Source organism: Chroicocephalus ridibundus, chromosome 9 (assembly GCF_963924245.1).
Source record: "Chroicocephalus ridibundus chromosome 9, bChrRid1.1, whole genome shotgun sequence".
Lineage (NCBI taxonomy): Eukaryota > Metazoa > Chordata > Aves > Charadriiformes > Laridae > Chroicocephalus > Chroicocephalus ridibundus.
Genome location: NC_086292.1, coordinates 12,620,959 through 12,643,100, shown reverse-complemented (window position 1 = coordinate 12,643,100; position 22,142 = coordinate 12,620,959). Strand labels below are relative to the sequence as shown.

Genomic DNA, 22,142 nt, shown 5'->3' with positions numbered 1-22,142 from the left:
ATTGGCTATTCTTCGTCCATTGGAAGGACTTATATGATATTTCTGCATCAGATAAAAAGATGTTTTCCTGTGCCAGGAAAAAGATTTTCATAATTTCATCTTGAAATTAGAGTATGGACAAATCTAGGCAGTTACAGCACATGTTGCACTTACTGCCTTTTGGGTCTGGGAAGTAACTTTATGATCTATGGTAGATTTTAAAACTTGCTTTCAGTTGCCCACTGGCTGACTAGTCAGCAGGATGGGAAAGTCTGGGTATACCTTGGCTATACCCAGTTCAGTGTAGGTTCAAATAAGTATTAAATTTACCCCATAAAAATGTATGATATAGTTGAGCTGCCTCCCTTTTTCTCTTACCAAGCCACATTTACCCTTCTGAAAAGGTCTATATGCTGTACTAAGTATAATCCAAAACTGGATATGGAATTCCCATAATATATTGATCCCCCCTCCTCTGTAATGAACATAGCTTAAACCTCCTGTTGGAAGAGTTATGAGCTTCAGGCTTTGTTGGCTTAGATCTCCTTCTTTTCTTCAGAGTGTGCAACTCATGTCTCATCTCTAATAATTTTGTAAATTATTACTAGTATTAAAAATCTGGAATATCTGTTGTTGCTTCTTTCCTTTTACAATGTAAGTCCTGTGTAAATATAAAATGAGAGATAATATTTGAGCCCTAAACATCACAACCAAAGCAGATGATGGGGAAGGCACTTGTTCCAGATTACTTACCTGTTCAGCATCAGTTTCACAGGTTGTTCTCTATTTCATTAGACTGAGAATGGTCCAACGCTCTTCCTGTTGGGACTGACCTGGAGAAGCTGGGGGTAGAGAGATGTAAGCCAGGATGTGCTGCTCTGATGTACCCACAGCAGTCAGATGGCCTTTAGGAGAGTGACCCTATAAGCTTTACAGTTGAAGTTGTGGCTTTTTACAGGTCAGAACAGAGGCAGCTCTTGCAGGGACTGTTCTTACCATCACACGTGTCCTCTGCTAACTGGCATCACCAGGAAGGCATTACCAATGTGCCTCTCCTTTATGGGCTGCATGGGCTCTGCCTGCAGCCCTGTGCCTGTGCCTGAGCAAACTCCAGGACTGGAGATTATGTGATAGTGTAGAAAGGACCTCCAAAACCCCAGGAAACTTTAGAGCAACATAATTGTGCTAACAGATGCAAAGAAACTGTGCTGTAGAGTCTTATTGATTCATTCAGCTGCAAGTATCCACTCTTAGAAGTACTCCTTAGTAGTTAGCTAAAAGTGAGCAGTTGATCTAGTAAACTTTCAACTAAATAAGACTAGTTTATTAGCCATAACTGCTCTATGAGTGTTTGATCATAAGGAAGCAGAAGAATATACTCCCTCCAGTGTGTGGCTTTAACGTTTTAGCTTACAGTGCTAGGGCACTAATGATTTTAAGGAGACCACTGTGTTCTCTGGGAAGCTGGATCAAAACATTTGTACAACAGTTTCCATTTCAGAGGATGTAGCTAATTTAGCTTCTTTTTTTTTTTCTTTTTCATTATGGGAATAAACCACCATGGAAATCACAGTATACTTTCATTCTGCTTCTGTATCCTTTCATCTGATAGTCTCTGTCCCTATTTGTTGTATATTCAAAGGGAAATGTCTTCATTATTCCTGTATTCTACCCAAGTTCCTCTTACAGAAGATACAGACTTCTGTGTTGTGGAGTTTCTCTACTACTTTCATCAGAAAAAATACTGTAATTAGAGGTGCATTAGCCCTTGTACTGTGTATTTTCCATCAGTAAAATTTCACTGAACAGCAGATTATTAATACCTATTAACTTCCTGACAAGAAAGGATGACTTGATATTGGTTATACTGCATGGCTCAGAAAGCCTAATATTTATGTCTAGATATTCACCAAAGAGTCCATTAACTGAGAAATTTCTTTTGACTTTCTTCGTGAGCCTGCATAGAGATATATTCATATAATGAGGATCCCGTTACAATTTAATGTTTTATAATCTCTGTTGTTTAAACGGTATGGGTTTTTTTCTGTTTTAGTGTTAATGCTTTTAGATGATCTTGTTTCATTATGAGTGCCCATTTCTTCACAAGATGGAATGGCTGAAAACTGGAGTTCAGGATATTTCTAATGGGATTTTCAGCTGAATCTGCTCTTCTGTCTGGCTCAGCTGCTGGTCTCATGATTGCTAGTGGTGGCTGAAAGGGAGGGAAGAGGAACGTACAGTGCAGGTAGGCAGGAGGGAAGAACAGCTTCAACTCATCTTAGCAGTCCAGTGGTGAACCACTTCAGGAAGCTTACTGAGCAAAAAGCACGTAACCAAGAGAGGATGAGGAGTGGAGAGGAAGGGAGGACTGAGAGAGCCCAAAACTTAGGTTTATTTACATAATTGTGGAACTGCACACTTAATCTCACCCTGGGACTGGACTGCTCAAAATATGAGAAAAGGGAAAAGGTTGTGTCAGCTTAATTTAGTCTAAATCCACAAATGCTTTCAGTCACAAATTTTAGCTCTGTAAGTTTTCCAAAGGGCAGGGTTGGAATACCTCTGTTGACTAAACTTAGGAGAAGAGAACGTGTTTTTTGTGGCATGAACTTTAGTCTTTTGCAGTGGAAAATGCATTTGTGGGGAAGAGAGGTTAGAAAGCAAGTAAGTTAACAATAGTGAAAAATAACTTTCTGGAAGATTTTAGAATTAAAGGACTGTATTATGTGCATGATGGACTTTTGTTACTGTGCCGAATTCTATTAAAGACCATGTATTCACTGTTTCATTGTGAACAAGGTCATATCGAAAACTTCCATCTCTCCAAATACCTGGAAGTTGGGATATCTCTCTTTCATGCCTTTTCACAGTCCTTTGTTAGCTCAGGTTTCAGATATTTGTAAACCTGGTGACTGCTTCAGGGCTTATTCTGCAGCAGGATTGAGGTGTAGTGCAGTTACTTCAATGTAATGGTATGTATGCTGATGGGTGGATGCGTGGGGAGGACATAGAATGGTAAACACAATTTTTCTCCAATTTGTGTTCTGCCTCTGACCTGGATCTGGATTTTTGTTTCTTCTCCAAAACAGTCTGAGTTATTTAAGTGAAAATTTAAGACAAAGATGACTGTGTATAGAAGCAAAAAGGTGTTAATTAGAAGAGGGGAAAAAAATGTGCTCCAGGTAGTGTAAAATAATTGGAAAGATAGGTTTGTTTACGAAACATTCTTCTAACAAATTTAAATCTAATAACTGTAAAATCAATCATTAGATGCAATAAAAGTTCTGGGAATGGTTTCAAAATGAATGATGAATGAAATCAGAATTCAAAAATAAATAATAATATTTTGTCAGGAAATATTAAAAAATGTTTTATATATAACAATTAGTTTTACCATAATTACATCAAAATATAAGTTGTTCAAATTAGTGTGCATTTGAGTGGAAAATAATTGCATTTTAAATTTCATTGAAGAGACCTGGCAAACAAAATGGTAATTAAAAGCAGTTATCATATAAACAAAAAGCATCAAATTCTATACATTATGGATTTTTTATTCCTCGAGTTGAAAGCAAGCTAGGCAGAGTAATGATTGAGATTTTTCCTAGATTAACTGAAACGGGCTTGAAAATTAAAAATGTATGTACCACAACTTCAATATAAAACTCAGATAGAAATCGCGATGTCACTGTCAAGGTGAATTCCTCAAGGCACGATACAGACCGAACAGTGATATTGTTTTGCTATGGCTTTAATAATTGTTTTACAGCAAATTAAATAATTATACTCTAGTAGTGTCTGTATAATGCAGTCTTTTAGTTCTGTGTTTCACTGGATTTTTATTTTGTTCTCACTTTCTTGTTTACCTTTCCCTAACTTCTTCATTCTTTCAGTCTGTTTTCCTGTTTTCTTTTTTTCTGCTTCCTTCAGAAGCAAAACCATCATAAAAAATGCCGTTCTGTACATGTAGAAAGATACTAAACAGCAATCCTCAGAGAAGATTCACAGCTCCTATGTAATTCTCAGCCCTCCCGTCCTTTCAAGCGCATAAGAGTTTTGCACATATAATGAAGGTCAAAACCTGAGCTCTGATTAACCTTTTATTTTTATTTTTTGCAGTCCTTCCATTTGTGCTATAGAGATGCCTGGTAGCTTTAAGTGAGATTAGGTTATTAAGATGAGTTTTCTTTTATACACCTGTGTATATATTTATATATGCAGTTCCTATCTTGAAGAGTTCCCGGTCTATGGAAAAGACTAAAAATGGGTATTATTACCCGCATGTTATAAATGGGAAACTAATACAAAAAGCTCTTGTACAAGGTTGTGTCAGAGCTAGGAATGTAAGACCAATTTTTTTTAATCCCATTCTAAAACAGTACACTCACAAATAGCTTTCTTGCAGGCCAATGACTTTCAAACCCAAACACCTTTTTGAAATTACTTGTCCCTAGTTTCCAGAATTTAGTATTTTACTTTCATTTGAGGTGCCCCCAATAAACTTCTTAAGCCACTGTATGCAGGGCAAGTGGCAATTTCCTTAGGAAGATGATAGAAAATGGGTTTATTGTATTGAATAAACTGAGCAAAGATGAAGTGTGCGGCTAGATGCATCCTTTTCTCATTGGGGTATCCCTTCTCTCTCTCACCTCCAGCAGAAATGTGGTGTGGTTTGTATCATGTCATATGAGAGCTGAAGAACACACTAGTGAAAATTCCAGTGTATCATACGGTGGTAAGTTCAACTTTTTACTCACTTATTGTTTTTACCACTTAGAATTGAAAAGGCATAGTGAATACATACAGTGAAAATGATACTTTTCCAGGTTCCACGCTAAATAACATTTTTCTTCTGAATTAATGATAAAAAATCTTTTTCATCTGTGTTCAACTATAAAAGTTGCTACGTGTTAATGCTGCATGATGTCTGAATTTTTTTCATGAGCTGGATCCAGTTTCTTTGGGACTCGTGTAAGCTTTTGCCTTAGAGAACAGCAAAGGGCTTTATTCTTGTTGAGTCTGATGACTCTTATTGATTTGATGTCCTCTAGAAATCTCTTCAGAGGAAAACACTCTCCTTACAGAGGTAGATTAACTGTTTGACCTTTAAGCACCTCATGAAAATCAACTCTCTTTTAAATGCAAAAATGTCACCTGGTAATAAAAGGGACTTCTTAATGTGTTTGGGAGAAAGCTGAAGTTTTTCTTAGGATTGTTGCTAGAGCTTCACTTTATATTCTGCAGCTTGCCTTGTGGCAGATTGTTTCATTATCCAGCAGTATCATTAATCTTTTTTATTATCACCTTAAAAATAAACAAACAATGATTTTGTTGTGTTTGACACGAGTAGTGCATTTTAATTTTGTAGGCTTGTATTATTGACTTAGAAAAACCCTGCGACGTTTCAGCTTGAAATACTGACGTACAAATTTGAAAACGCAATTCAGATGTGTGGAAATGGCATCTATTGTGCATATTAAACAAAGTGTGTGATTTTTATCTCTTCCACTTGGAGCTTAGCATTAACTAGGAAAGTTGATATTAATTAATTTGAGAAATAATAACTTGTCATTCATTTTACTTTCATGAAAATAGTAATGCTGTTGTGTGCATCATGCTGAAAACAGGTCCCTTTAAGGAAAAAAAGGCATAATCCTGAGTCTTATGGTGGAGTTAATTTCAGGAATAATAATTGAAAATTCAGTTGGTTTGATATTCTACCTCTATGATTTATTTCTTTATTTTACGACTTCTCAAAATTTTGTTTTCCTCCTTTATTTGTGTCTAACAGTTAAAGGTAATAATGGAAACGATGATGATGGATTGATTCACGTTTATTAGGGGGGGTTAGATATAATTTTCTTAATTCTAGAGTGTGGAAACATAGACAGATGACAATTTATTGACATTTATTTCTGCTAGTGTTATGATTTGAAATGAAAAGAATAATTGCATGCTTATGAAGGGAATACATGAGAACTGTTCTGGTGATGTCTTCATTAAACTTATGGCGACTGGAATAAAGTTCTGTTTCATTGTTTGGCATTCAAAGCCAAGGAGACATTGCAGTCCTGGACAAAAAACACAAACCAAACCAAAAGATAACACACAAATCTAGGGGCTACAGACATAGATATAATTGCAAAGTATAATAATGATGTAACTGAACAGAATTAGAGAGTAAAGTTTATTTAGAAAGTTTTTAGGGGAAATCCAAATAGATATGTCTGTTATTCATTGACTCACGTTTTCAGTATTTCCTCTTTTTCTGTTGGTGTACTTCATATATGATAAACTGATATATGCAAGTAAGAAGAAACAGTGAATTAAAATATGCATGCACAAAACACTAGTAACCAGGATTATTCAAGAAACAACAGGTACAGCAAAAAATGGTAATGATTCTTATTTAATTTGGAGAGTTGGAACGTTATTTTTTGTTTCACAGACTTGGCTTACATTCCTTAAGGACTAGTAGCATGTAAATGAAATCTGTAGTACCATAAATTAATATAAATTGAAGGCTACTTATTTAACTTTTTTTTTCCATAGCAGATAGGGTTTTTTTCTTCTTTTTGCCTGAAAATTAAGGATTTACGGAACAATATGTAAGTATAATAAATGTATTTATTTTAAACTGGCTTTCCTCATTTCTTCCTATTTCTAGCCCAGCTCAATTATAATTACTAAAGAAAAGAGGTTCTGGAGACTAGATTTCTGTAAGAGCTCAGGGCGAAAGCATCATATTTTCTTGCTCTTCCTTGGATTTCATCCAAAGCCAATTCTGTTTAATCTGCCTGCTGCTGCTCTGGAAGTGACATCTGTTCAAATTTACACTCTTTATCATGGCTGACATGTTGTTTGTGTGTCTGTTTACCCCAAGCCCTTGTTCCAACTGCCTCTTGCAGATAATTTGTGATTTTTTCCTTCAGTCTATCACAGGTTGCTAGGCATTGAATTGCTGCATATGGAGCTTTGCTATTATTTTTTATTTCTTTTCCCTCAGTTCTGCAATTATGTTTTGAAGAACAAATGAGAAGTCTAGATGCAACATGTGTATCAAGAAATATACTGAAGAAGGGTAAATGAGAACTGAACGGGTGTGGGGGATGTGGCACACAGGAAATAAGTATACATGATAACCTGATAAGGAATCTAGTAAACTGTGGGCTCTGATATCTATACATCTCTTTTGTAAAATAAATATTGCTTTGTAATTTTAGCTACAAAAGTAGTCTTAGGCCAAACAACTCAATCCAGACCATATTTTTCTGATGTAGGGTTCATATTCATTTATATGTAGACAAAATATTTTGTACTGGAAGAATTCAAAAATAATTAATTTGATCTTAAAAGCTATGAGATGGCCTTTGAATCAGAACTGTTATTCAAAAATATTCAGTCTGAATACTTGAATATTCCTTGAAGTTTTGCCTAAATGCAGGTTTGCATTTTCAAATTTTCCTCAAATTTTGCAATCATGAAATTACTGTTTAAAATCGAAATAAAATATGACATTCTCATTTGGTGACCCCAGGAGTGAGATTTAAGATGAATGAGACTTCCAAGGAAGATGACAAGAGCTGTCATTTTTATGTACATGAGAATAAGAATCTTTGTGGAACAACACAATTTCAAAACAACATTACGAGCTACCATACATACTGAAAAATAACTCTGAGGCAATCTTAAATTTTGTAATTATGGAGCACTGCAACATGAGTAAGCTATGGAATGGGAGCAGTGGGGGGAGAAGTGAGGATCATTGCCTCCTGCCTCCACAAGCTCACAAAGAAAAAATTTTTATATTCACTATGGTTTGTACTGAAGGAAGGTAAGAGCTCAAATGTACAAAAATACTTTAGATTGAAAAGTGATGTAATTTTGAAATATCAGAGAATGAAAAATTGATGAAGTAAAATCAGCACAATTTTCAAATGTTTGGAACTGCAATAAGTAACAAAAACATCTAGAAAGATTCAAATATATTCCTTTGTTGGTCTTTGGTGCTATAGAAACGATCACATAAACATTTCCAATATCCTAAACCAGTAAACTCTCCAGTTAGGTTATTCTTTTTTGCTTTTTATTCTTATTTCTTTAATGATGTGTATGTAACCAGGACAACTAAAAGCTGAAACATGATTTGATATCTTACACAGATGATGGATGAAAACTATTTAGTTGTAAATAATTTTAAAAAGAAAAATGAGCTATCTTTGCTGAAGATAAGTCATCCAAAATAACTGTTTTCTCTTGTCCTAGTGTCCTAGAGTTTCAGTGAACCCGATCTAAATGTAAAAGTAGGGTCTGAATTATTTCTAAAAATTGGGATATAGGCACGTTAACTCTTAGAGCAACCCTGTTAAGACAGTAAACCAGCAGTGCACAGACCATAGTTACCGTAGGCACACTGCATATACGGAACTGTACATAGACACAAATTGCCCACACAGAGATTGACTTGCTCTTTTTAACATACGTCTGTATTGATCCCATCCCATGCCTCTGCGACGTGTGCCTGCTGGCTGACTTGCTAACAAATATGAGCTGACACACCTTTGAGCCAAATATGCACAGCTGCATGATCCATCTGGAGATTATGCCTTGCTTCTACTGGATGACAAAAGACTAGTTGAAAGAGACAGTGAAAATATACTACATAGATAGAAATCGTATTCTTGTCATCATGGTCTCTTCTTTCCGGAGCTTCTATTCTTCCTTCTGCATACTTAAACACTGTTTATATGAAACATGCACCTCTGACACATAGGAAACAATTTTTTTTTCTTAATCACTTTGCAGATTTCAAACTTTGTTTCATGATTTGCACAGAAATTCTGTTGCTGCTTGTCATGGTTGGATTCTTGCCTTTATTTCTGTGTAGTAGTTGCTGTCTATTAGTGCAAAGTGGGAAAATCTTTCAAGATGTGTTGATAAAAATCACTATTGGCCATAATTTCTGTATCTGCTTTTTTTTCTGGTAATAAACTCTCCATACTTAGACCTGTTGCCAAGAAAGTTCCTACATTCATCAGGCTGACATCTTCCAAAATTCTTAAGAAAGCGCAAGAAGGACATTGCTATAACACAGAGGTGTTTCTTAAGGTGTTCTGGAACTCTTCCATTGGAGTTTCTCTAATGAAGAACTCTGTGGAGCGATTCTACTTCCAAAAGAAGTTAAATACAGGGAACACAAATCTGTTTCTTAGTTGTATTAGAACATTTTATGCATAAGATGCTCACCCAAATTCAGGCGTGCACTACAAAATACTGAATGCCGTATCACAGAGATTAGGAAGTCAGCAGGTGACACTGAAAATGGATAGTCAAGCTATACATGAAAAAAAAAATTCTGTTTGTTCCATTATTTTCCCATTGATATAAGAGGTTTTTTTGTTTGTTGTTACTGCAAATCCATGACTACTCTGCTAGTGGTAATATGTCACTCCACCTCAGAATCATTTGAGAGAAGGTCAATATTTGCTTTTCTTTTTTTTTTTTCCTCTTTTCATCTGTCCACACATTGTGCATTTTTATCATATGCTTATGATCATGACAATTCAGTTGTTTCCATATGACATTCTTTGCAAGTTCCACCAACTTTGTGTTACCTAACATTGAGATATTTTAATTTTTCCCTTTTACTAGGTATTTATTTTACAATATCTATTCTGTTATGTCTGTTGAGTGCTCAGCAGAGGATGGATGTAAAATCTCTACAAGAGCAGTATACAGGAGCTAATGAATTGTTGATATTTACACAATCTTAACTATTTGATGGATTTTACTATGCGAAAATTTACTCTATCATAAGTGGGATTTGAAGAACTTTATGAAAGCAGAGGTTGTGTTCATCCCTTATTTTTCTATTTACATTTTCAAAACACTAAAATATCAAAATAATGCAATTCTGGTTATTATACGTGACTGGAAAATATCCAGCCTTGCTTTAGGCTGTGTTAACAGAAACCAGTGAATAAGAGGCAGCTAAGCTTGCTGTTTGACGTCTGTTGGTATTTAGCTATGACTTGGATCTTATTTCATTGGACATTTCATTCACTAGACATCTAGAGAGGTAGGTGTGTTCACACTAGAAATTCAAACCTACGTTGGTCGTTTTGATACCGGTAGTTAAGGAGATACCAGTTATTAGAGTTCTCTGCAAGAATGTAATCACAGCACAACTACTGTCTCCTTTCAGAAGCTAGATGGATTGTAAGCAGAGGAGGTTTTTGCTGAAGTGTGCTTTTAATAGCCCAAATACAAAGCTTTCCACCCAGAATAATTCCTTCAAGTCAACACAAGTAACATGCAACTAACCATCAACAAACCAGTCAAACTGAAATGAAAACATTGAGACTACATACATTTCCCTTTTGTAGCACATTTATCTCTTTCTACTAGAATTACTTTACTTAACAGTTTATCTACTAAAAATACTGAACGTCCAGTTTTGTGAAATAAGTGTGGGGTTTTAGCATACCTCATGCAGACATCTAATTGCTGCTTCAAAAACCTGCTGTCTGAACACTTAGTGAAGGCCTATTTTATCAATATATGGATTTAATCAGTTTCTCTCTCTTTTTGCATGGCAAGTGTTTGTACTTGTTTGCAAGTTAAATTTCTTGATTATTCTTCATACTGTTTTTATTATTTTTCTGAAACAGGGTGTAGCATAGGAAGACAGCATGAGCAAGTGGATGCATTATAAGGCAGAAAAAAGGTTGAATGCAAAACAGATGTATATGTAATCACATTGATTACTGTACTCACTTTTTTGCTCCTCCTGCTATATGTTGTCCTTTATATGACACAGAGACTATATTAGTCTTTATTAGAGTCATTTGCCTGTTGAGCTGACTCTCAGAGTAGACTGAATATATATATATATCATTGTACAGCACGGGATGGGTAGATTTTTATCCTATGTAATTACAGCATATTCATATTAGCATTTCTCTCTTACTAATTAAAAGGAAATTTTTCCTATCAGATCTTATGGATGAGCTGCCCGTGGGATACAAACAGGAGCTGACATCTTCACTTTTGCTTTTGCAGTGCAGAAAAATAATTTGTCTTGATTGTTCCATGTTATTTGAGAGAAAATTCTGGAACATATTGCCATCAGCACTGATACGAGGTCAAAGACAGCTTGTAGGAAAATGTTACAAGCTTACAAAGGAAAAATTTCCCCCCCCCTTATTATCACTATAGGAGAACTGTTTCACTGAGTTGTTAAGTAATAATCTTCTCAGCCTGAAAAAACACCCCACCAATTATATAGTAAGTTTACCACCAGTGGACACATAAAATAAGTATATTTGAAATAGTCACTTGTTTCAAATTATTGCTTACCCTCTCTTATTTTACAGAGGTATCTGAGGTACCACTGTTTTCACCTCTGTGGAGAAGGGTAATTAACTGTAGTCCCTTACTTAGGAAAATGTGGCTCTATTATTCTGTCTTGCAATGTTTGATTTCCCTGACACTAAAAAGTAAGCTGTTAGCATAAAAGGAATGCAAATCTCTCACATAAAATCAGCTGTGCTCCTGTCACCAGCACTCCAGAAACAGTGAGAGATTCCCCTTGGCCTAAAGGAACCTGCTGCCATCATGCCTTTCAAAGGCTTCGCTGAGCAGCCAAAGGGGGACAGGCTCAGTTAACCATTAATGACAAACGCTCTGAGGAAAAACCATAAAACTACTTTTTAAGCTTTAAGAGGAACTCAGTGCTTACCTTTGCCGTGGTACAATTGTTTGGTAAAGCAGCTCAGTGTATCCCAGTGTGTGATATTAGACTGATGCTGCATTTATCGACATGGGGCCTGACTCCACGGTACCAATTGAACAGAATGGCACTCCATCACCTGGCCTTTGGACCATTTCCATGTGGAACCTTTTCAAGCTGATACAGACTGGTATGCCAACTCATTTAGTGTTTGGTTTAATGAGCCTTTTAAGTGCATTTTTTTTTCTGTTCTGAAATAGTCAATTTTATTTACCTTTGGTGTTATTAATGGCTCAGACTATTTTTTCTGAGGTGCTATGAGAGGGAACAAACTCAGCCTATTAGGCATGTACAAACTGATGGCTTGGAAATTTGCTTTCACTGTTTCCTATTTGCAAGTGGGACAAATGCCACTTGTATCAAAGGGGCTGTAAACTAGTCTTCTGTATGTATATAACCATAAAAGTTCATAGTGTTCTCCTCAGATGAGTTTGTGACCAAATCTTAGCCCCCCCCCCCCATCGCTGAAACTTGTCTGAAGAAATGTATTGTATGTTAGATATATGTTAAAGTGGAACAAGCAAAATGTAAATGTACCTGATGGCTCTTTTTTGAATAGATACATGCAAATACTGTTTTCATTTTTTTTCTTCTACATTAAGCCATGTATCGTGGAACAGTCACTAAGATTACATATTGCAACCTCAAATTCCACCTATAAATAGAAGTCTACTCTCTAGTACTTCAGTCGTAGAGATCCATACCTGATTCTTTCTTACATTTCCAAGACAGTAAGACTTGCGCATAGAAGTGTTGCCAGGACACAATTCAATTCAAGCATTGGAAGCTATGAGAATGGAGATTGATTCAGATTTAATTTTCAGTCATTAATTGGTATTTTGAACCCTCGTCCCCCAAAGTTAACCTCTTTCATTTAAGTAGAAAGCGAAAAATTGGTGCTTTCACTATACTGAATAATCTTTCAATTCGTTTTTGAAAAATGCTATAATGAGACTAATTTAATGGAAATTCTTTTATATTAGGGCCTTCTAATGGAAGCTCAAAATATGAGGAATAGCAGTTGTAGTATTTCTAGAAGAAACAGAACCAGACTTGTGTTATGTCACATGCCCTCAGTTCGGTATATTCTCAGTGACCACACGATGTAAACTACCTTCATAAGGCACTATTAGTTTCCACTGTTTCCTTATAGTTTCCACTGTTTCATTTTTTATGGTATGTTTAGCTTTTCAGGATTAAAGGTAGTCTTTTTCATCTTTCTGTCATATCTTCCTAAGCAGAGGGGAAATTGGAGCAGACAGCTTTAATAACTTAACATACAGTAAGGAAGCTGGGCACAAGCAGAATATAAAAAAGCAATCTAAAATTCAGCACCTTAAGTGCCTGGAGCTTGAAAATGACTAAGGTGTTATAACTTAATAATATCTTTTTGGAATCACATTTTGGATTAAAAGTAAGGGAGGAAATACAGCTCAAGATTTGTGATCGAGTATATTGCTCTGTGGAGGATAGTCTGTTACTTACTCATTACAATGCAGTCTGTGTAGAAGTGAAAGTAGGTTTAAATTAGCATTTCTGGATTATTTAGCATTTAGTTTATGATAGTTTAGATCAATAATTAAAAGATACATTTTTTCCTGTTATTAAAATTTTTCCTGTATCCTTTTCTAAACCCCAATAATGAATGTTTAAACAAAGAAAAAAAGAGTCATTTGCCTAAGTAAAAGCTGAAATTTGCATTGGGCGGCTATGTGGTAACTACAAACATCAACTAATAGCTGCTTGATGAAATTTATTTTGATTGTCTTTCTATCAAAATATTATGGTCAGCCCTGATGTCATCCAAGCTGGTTGCCTAAGTACAGCAGTCATGGATTTGAGCAGCCCTTGCTGGATGACCTAGTCTTACACGTCCAGCTGATTGTCCTGTATCAAAGATTGAGTTACACAGAGGTAGAACAGGTAGTTTCAACTACTGTTGAACTTACAGAAAAAAACCCAGACCCTGCATAGAAACTGAAAATGCTCACAAATACATGTTAAATTTGTTAATTGTTTCAATCAAAAGCGGAGGGAAAAAATGCAAAATATCAAAGTATTTAATTTTTCCCTTAAAACTGAAATATTTTATTTCAGAAAAGCTGCAGCGTTTTGTTTCAACAGTTTTTAAATGGATCTTTTTACTTTTTGTATGAAAGAAGCATTTAAAAAAACTGTTTAAAAACATTTTAAATAGCATTAGATTACAGAAATACGCAACAAAATCTTGTGCTAAATATAGTGATCAGATCTCTTTCTTAAACATCCAGCCAGAGTAGTGTGTAGTATATGGATTTAACTCAAACTCTGTTTTGTATTTGTCTTCTTCCTACCTGGCCTCAGCACTATTTACCTAGCTCAGCTGGTTGCACCATGCTTTATGTACTCAGAGGTTAAAATCCCGGGGATTCTTGAACCTAATCTCTCATCAAAACGCTTATAACTTTCAGATGACTTGCAGTGACCATTAGAAAGGGTGGATGCTTTTTTCCTGCTAATATAAATTGCAGTTTTCTGCTCACACAACCTCCTTGGATTAGTAAGGTTTGTATGAGTAAATGCCAGTATGCAAGGTGTTTGAGAGCTGTGACACATTTCCCACTGGGTATTCACAGAGAGTTACCCGTCTCCATCCCCTCAGCTGTGTGAACACAGGATAGAGAAACAGTTATGTGGAACAGTTGATGCGGATACCAATTGGGAGTCTTTAAAACCCCAGTTGTCACTGACAGTCACTCACTAAACTATGTCTGTTTGCACTATCTGTTATATTTTAATTTTTTTTTCTGCTGAGTAGGCTCTTCCTTTTAAGCTGCTCTCCATCAAGTAAAACATAAATGTTTCATTTCTACAATGGTCTTCCTTAAAAACAAATAATGACAAACGTAAGCAATCCATACATGATGAAAGAAGTTAAAAAAAATCAAATACATTTTTGAGAAAATTAAATTATAAGTTATTTTACAATCACTTGTGGTCATTCTTCTATTTCTGAAGCGTTTGTAAGAAGGACAATTTATTACAACTTCTATTTATAGTGTCCAAAGTCCATGAAAATCAACATTTATTTCCAGTAGACTTTTCTTGTTACTGTTGCCCTAAAATTGGTGTACTTTTTCTTAGAGTTAAAAAAAAGGTCCTTTTAGATTATGTTTTTTACTAGAAATAAGGCTGATGCACAGCCCCCCCATACAGGGATCTCAAAGTACTATGTGTCTGACTGGGACTGGAGCTGAGCAAAGGCTGTGCCCACTGGGGCCAGTATTAGATCTGGTCTATAAAAGAGACATTTCCTCTAAGAAGATGTTATTAAAAACTTTTGAACCAATTGAAAATAGACTTGTACACCTTGATTCCTAGATCTGTAGAGCTGAGGTTTCTCTGCTTAGTGCTTTTTACTTTCTCAACTACAAACTGAAAGTGACTGGTTAGTAAACATTAGTAGACCTGGTTAATAATAGTAGTGCCATTTTATTTCTGGTAAACTCTATGTAAGTCACTACAGATAACAACACGAGTATCCTCATAGTGAGAGATTTGTCAGGCATCTACTATTAGCCAGCTTCTTAAGAATGGGTGTTTAATTCCCATCATTTTGAATACAGATACCTGCATAATAACTTACTATTATTACGTACACGTCTTCCACATCTACCTATTCTGTTCCTTGCTTGTTTTGCAAAACTTTTATGATGGGGTACTTAAAGCAGAAAATTTTTATTTGTTGTTTAACTCTACTCAATCCAGTCTTTGACTGTAAGAAAAGAGTAAGCTCCCTAAGCTACTGTAAATCAAGAAGGCAATCTTACATGCCCACATAAATCTTTACTATGCATGTGTTTCCTCAGTTGTGTCACCAGGACTTAGTTCCCTTTAGACCTGATCCAAAATGCGAAAAGGATGCAAGAAATCTTTACTGGAACTCATACTGCATTAGAAAACCAGCAAAGGTGAGAAATGCCTGCAGAGTTTGTTTATCATTGACTTTATTTTGTATTATGTATTATCAAATATATGAATTTCATATGCATGTAGAAGTGAATGAAGGTGAGTGACAGAAGTGAAAAACAGACTGAAAAATAATTTTCCAACCATTACTGACATTAATAAATTTGAAGTCCTTATTTCATTTAATATCAAACTGGATGACTTTGTTAAATTGGATGTATTTTAAAATACACTCTTTTTAATAATGACATTAGAAGATCAACTAAAACTTTATGATTAAAAAGAACTCTAGCCCTGTTATTTAGCTTTAAAAGTTGATAACTTAGCTCTCAAGATGTATTTTAGGACTTCATAGGTGAATGAAGTTTAATTGAGATTATTTTCGTTCTTGCATATCTAAATCTATCTAAATCTAACCTGACTTGAACCATTTATTCTGAATTCACATGTTACTTTCTTAGCTGTTCCACACAGTCTATTGAGTATTTGTTGGGAGGGTACAGATGTAGCTTTAGATAAGATGACTTTAGATAAGGTGACTTTTAAATTCTCATTCATTTTAGGGTGTCTGCCCAAGGCCTGAACTTAAATTCCTAGAAACTCTGTTGACTATTTCGATCATCCTAAGCAGAAGTTTAGTAAGTCCTGAGAGTATTACTAATTGTTAATCAGTTTCAATTTTCTTGATTCATTTCATTTTTCATAGGTACTCTATTCTTGTTCCCTTTCTTTTTCTTTGCAAATGTATTTTTAATTTGCAATCTTATCGACTGTGTTAAACTGTCTTCATACTATAAGCAGTTAATACCTCACAATTTCCTCAGTAAATCAATCTAACCATCTATCACACTTACTTCATATTACATAGTCATTTGCTTTAGTTTAAACAACTAATTTCATTAACTGGAAGCCATTTGTTCATGTTCCCTACTGCTGCATAGCACAAAGTGAAACCCGTGCACAGGACAGGTAAACACGTCAAACTGTACAGTGCAGAGGAAGTGAGAATTTAAATATTTTAGAACTCCATAATTCAGTTGCCATCAGACTGCGAGGATCTCTGAAAAAGCAATTGCGCATTAGTGACTATTTATTTGCTTTCATGACTGCTTAGTCCAGGACAGATTTTAAGGGTCTGAGTGTAACCTACAATCTTGTGATTTCCAGAGTTGTGACTGTACCAAATTGCTGTGTCACAAACTGGAGTTTGCTGAGTCAGGACTGAGAAATTTCTGAGTCACATCTTTGGATGTTGCCATGTGAGAGTGATTGAGAGGGATTTTTACTTTGTTTCTAATCGCGAAAACTGATGCTGTGACGTTTTGTAAATGTTCAGTTCTTCAGTTACCAGTAAAGCAGACGGTTCCAAACAGAGAAACCTTTCAACTGTGCCATTCTTAAAAGTATTAGTTTTATATCACATTAAACTCAAAACTCAAGTAAAAAATTAAAAGATATTGAGGAAAAACAAAAATAACAGGAAATGCTGAAAGGCCCAAATCTTTCCAGTGGTAATTTTGTGCTTTGCCTTTTTGTTCAGCCATTCTGTTGTCTCCTAAAGGCTGATGCCCCACAGATATGGCTGGGAAGTGTCTGATCTACCACGTAACTCAGTCTCTGGATGCAGTGGTATTGCTGCCACCTGTCTCTCCTGTCTTGTCCCCCAGATTTTGCAAATTCACTTTGTCTGATCTCACTAGACCCAAGTTGTACGGAATATAAGTGAAGCTAACTGAATGCTAATCTGCTTTTGTTAGATCTCTTTTAAAACTGCAGCTCAGTTCATCGCACTCGATAGTGTCACAGTTACTGTCCCAGTAAGATTAATTTTTTTATTCTGCTTTCAAGAGCGTTCTCCAACCCCATTGCAGATAAATGGAAAACAACTTGATAGCCAACTTAATGCTTCTACATAAACATTATATTTCTGTCCAATAAGTCTTTACCCTACCATTGTTACTGATGACAGCAATATCATAAATGAAATATTTTTTTTCAGTTTGTCTGTTTTATGTCTGAGTGCTTCACACAGCAACTAAGGAGAGGGAAATGTTTGGAAAGAAATGAGTTTGTAAAATCACAAAATTTGGCAGAATGACTCAAGGGCAGATGTAGTGTTTGAAACTACCTTTAATTCTCTTTTTAACTGACTAGATGTAAATGTCTCACTAAAGAAAAGCACAGTCAGTCGTTAGCAAAAAAGCAGCAGAATCCAAATTCACTTGCTCCTCCCATTGTTTCTTATATTCTTGTTTTTCTCTGTCTTTCTTGTCATGAATTGAACAGCATAATTAAAGCTGAAACTGTGTGAAGTTTCCAGGAATGCATTTCCACACAATCTGTAATGTTGTTAGAATTCTCTTAGCTAATGTAATATTTACCTCAGATAAAGGCTATTTTGGTTTTATTTTTTAACAGGATCTTACCGTGATTAACGTGTGTTAAAAATTCTATGTAAAGCTGTACATCCTAAAGCTGTAAGGCCTCCACTGTGCCAGGAGTGCTTAGGAATTTCAGGTCATTTTTCAGTCCTGTGGCTTATGGAGAAGAGAAAGAATCTAGTTTGGGCCAGTAATGCATGTGTTTTCAATGATGAAATTAAAATTTATTTTGGATCCTGAAGACAGCAACCACCACAATAAAAGAATTTACTTTTTAATGTATTGACTAGAAATAATTGGAAAAGGAATCTTTATCCTTGGAAAATTTCCACTTCTCAATGAAAAGTCAAAATCTGTCAAAAGCTCCTCTGGCACAAAACTTTGGAAATACTTCTGTAACTTCTACAGAAATTGATAGGTAAACTTGGTAAAAGGAACACTCTAGAAAGCAGAGTGCAGAGGAGACAATCAAGGTGGGAAGAAATCACATTCTAATGTAGCAAAATATACAAAGAAAAGTACGAAGTACTTCAATTATTTATGGGAACATTCAGTTTCTGAATATCTGATTTCTCATTTTGTCTTTATGGAGAACTACAGATAATTAAATAAATTTGACTTTTTAGACACATTTTCATAAAACATTCTGTTATATTTTTTAAATTTCTTTTTAGAAGATAAAGTAACTACAGGTTGTTTCTGCCTAATGATAAAGGGTAACTGACATGAGTAATGAAATATTAGCTAAAGGGGACCAAACACGTTTCTTGCACATCACCTCATTAGCTTGTTTCCAAAATATGTTCACCAGAGTGAAATTGCAGCATGTGACTAGCTATACTGACAAACATCTGTTATGTTAGCTCCAAAAAGGCCTTTGGGAGTGGGTAAAGACAAACAGTTCTTATTTAATCAGGTTAAATGTAACCTGAGAGACATTTTTTGTCATCTGTGGTCTTGTCCCAACCTGCTGTTACTTCTTAAAAATTACTTATGGGGTTAAGTTTCTCTTTAAAGTTTCATGATCTTTTAGTAAAAGAGTGATTTCCATCTGCTTTGCAATGATTACAAATGTGGTAGCTGCTGATCATCAAACAAAACCAACCAACCAGCCAAACTTGTCCATACTCCACAAAAACGCCCAAGGGACTGAGCAGTCCTATCTTAAAGAAATATGGTGCTTCCAGAGAACAATGTAGATGGGTAAAACTTAGCTAAAGTTTTGAAATTATTCATAATTGATGGTGATAAAAAATGGATTGAACACACATTTTCTATGCTTCCAGATAACCTGTTGTTTTCTACTCCTGAACAAAAGGATGTGTTAACTACTTGAATACATTTTAAATAGCTGTCTACAGTGGCAACATAAGCTAATTGTACCAACTGAACATAATTAATGTGTTTTGCCAAAATAAAATAATTTCTTCTAATTCCTAAAGAAATTACATTTCTAATGACTGTGAGCTGTGGTGTCCCTGTTACCAGTGAAGCATTAGGACTGTATCAGATGTGTGACTCCTATATTTTGTCAATTTTTTACATTTAGCGTTTGGAGTTACAGAAGTTGTAGGTGGATATTCACCCCTTACAGAGAGCCTTCCAAAGTCTAGAGTAATGTAGTGGAAGCCAGGTCTGTGCAAGAAATCCTTGGAACTACTCATCATAAAAAGGAAAAAAGGGTATTTCTGTAAGAAAAGACTCGGGGAAAGAATCATCTTTCTGGATCCTCTCCATTGCTAATACCTGGCATGGCTTCAGTTCTTCAGCCCTGGGGCAAGCACTGTGTACTGCTCCCTGATTGAGAGTCAGAAGGGTTTCTTTCCAAAAACAACCTTGAGGAAGCCAAGAGGTAGATTTGCCTGCAAAGGCGTAAATGGGGTATGCCACTGATGATGTTTGTATCTAGAGAAGTCTGACCATAGGATAAGATCTCCTTGGTCACATTTCACTACTGCTCTGGACAGGGATCAGCTTCACTGTTTTCTTTTTCAAGAAGGATTTCTGGTAACCTGGTAAACCTGGTAAACTTTGCAAGAGTGTTATGTATTATAACAAGAGATATTTGTCTAGAATACTACCTGTAGTAGTAGGATGCTGGACAAATTTATCTGTCCTGAAGCAGGATGGGGAACTTGCATACCCATTCTCAGTCCTGCGCCATCCTTCTCTGTTTTCTCCACAAATCGTGTGCTGCAAGGTAGAGGCAAGTGTTTGTAGCTTCTGTATTCATGATGCCACCTGGAGCTTGCAGTTTTTACGTATTTTTACCTTGATGTACCAGATTGTAACCAGGTACCTACTTATAAATGTATTTTGTCTGTCAGGATATTAGAATGGTGTTACCACCTGCTTTTCCTCCAAGATTTTGAAAACTCATGTATAGTTTAAGACAACAGCTGTATGGATCATTTAGTAGGATCTTGTAGTAGCTGTGATGTAATGAACTTTTATCATTTTCACCTAAGCTATCCTGATTTGTTGAATTGGACCCCAGCCTTACAAATATTTATTGGGCAGATTATTTACAATGGCTCACTCCTGTGTGAAGGACTGGGTTCAGAGAGGCATTTTCCTTTACTTATATTATTCTTTTCTTATGCTTGTACAAGATATATCAGAAGAATGTTGTTTTTTTTTTTCCTTTTCCTCCCTTTTTAGATGATGCCTTACTCTTGTAGAACACTTCTCAACCATAGATTTCAGTATAATCACAAACCATCATTTTCTTCATTAACAGATCAGGTCACTGATGCACAGTAGATTAAACAACTTGCCAAAATAATAAACTGAATTACTACCATAACTGGCAGGCAGAGGGAGGTTCCATGAGCTGTCACCCGCAGTCACTAGGCACAGGTGTCGTTGTCTTATCGTACAGAATCAGAAGATACAGAGCTTTAGAAATACAGAGAAGAGCTGGATGGTTATTTAGATGTTTGGATTTCAGAAAGTTTCATTTGCTGCTTTGCTTAATCCTACTTTCATTTTAAATGGCTCATCCTTAGAGCCATTTGCCTTAGATTTTTATTGTGTATGCGTATTTAAAGCCATTTGACAAGTCATGGCAGTCAGGTGAAGTCTCTGGTGACTGGAAAAAGGGAAACATAGCACACATTTTTAAGAAGGGTAGGAAGGAGGACTCTGGGAACTACCAACCTCTCAGCCTCAACTCTGTGGACATCTATGACACAGTGGCTACATCAGTGGACAAGGGAAGAGCTGCAGATGTCATCTATCTAGACTTCTGTAAGGCCTTTGACACAGTTCCCCACAACATCCTTTTCTCTAAATTGGAAAGATACGGATTTGATGGGTGGACCGTTTGGTGGATAAGGAATCAGTTGGATGGTCACATCCAGCGTGTAGTGGTCAATGGCTCAATGTCCAGATGGAGATGTGTGACAAGTGGTGTCCCTCAGGGCTCCATATTGGGATCAGTACTATTTATTGTCTTCATCAATGACACAGAAAGTGGGATCGAGTGCACCCTCAGCAAGTTTGCAGACGACACTGAGCTGAGTGATGTGGTTGACACGCCTGAGGGATGAGATGCCATCCAGAGGGACCTGGATAGGCTTGAAAAGTGGGCCCATGTGACCCTCAAGAGGTTCAACAAGGCCAAGTGCAGGGTCTTCCACCTGGGTTAGTGCAGCCTCCGGCATCATTACATGCTGGAGGATGAAGGGACTGAGAGCAGCCCTGCCGAAAAGAATTTGTGGGTACTGATGAATGAAAAGCTGGACATGAGCTGGCAATGTGTGCTCACAAGCCAGGAAGCCAACTGGGCTGCATAAACTGGTAGAGCAGGTCCAGAGGAGGGCTGGGATTGTTCAGCCTGGAGAAGAGAAGGCTCCGAGGAGGCCTAATTGCAGCCTTCTAGTACTTAAAGAAGGCTTATAAGAAAGATGTGGACAAACTTTTCAGTAGGGCTGTTGCAACAGAACAGGGATGATGGTTTTAAACTAAAAAAGAGAAGATTTAGACTAGACCTAAGGAAGAAATTTTTTATGATGAGGGTGTTGAAAGAGTGGAACAGGTTG

The 22,142-nt window shown here is 36.1% G+C and overlaps 1 protein-coding gene across 1 annotated transcript in view; it reads left to right on the top strand.

The window, feature by feature from the left end:
• TENM1 (teneurin transmembrane protein 1) overlaps positions 1-22,142 on the top strand; it is a 900,761-nt gene that overhangs the window by 208,271 nt on the left and 670,348 nt on the right. The window contains exon 3 of the mRNA XM_063345747.1: positions 4,638-4,714. The gene's annotated coding sequence lies outside the window, so the exon portion shown is untranslated. The remainder of the gene's footprint in view (positions 1-4,637; positions 4,715-22,142) is intronic.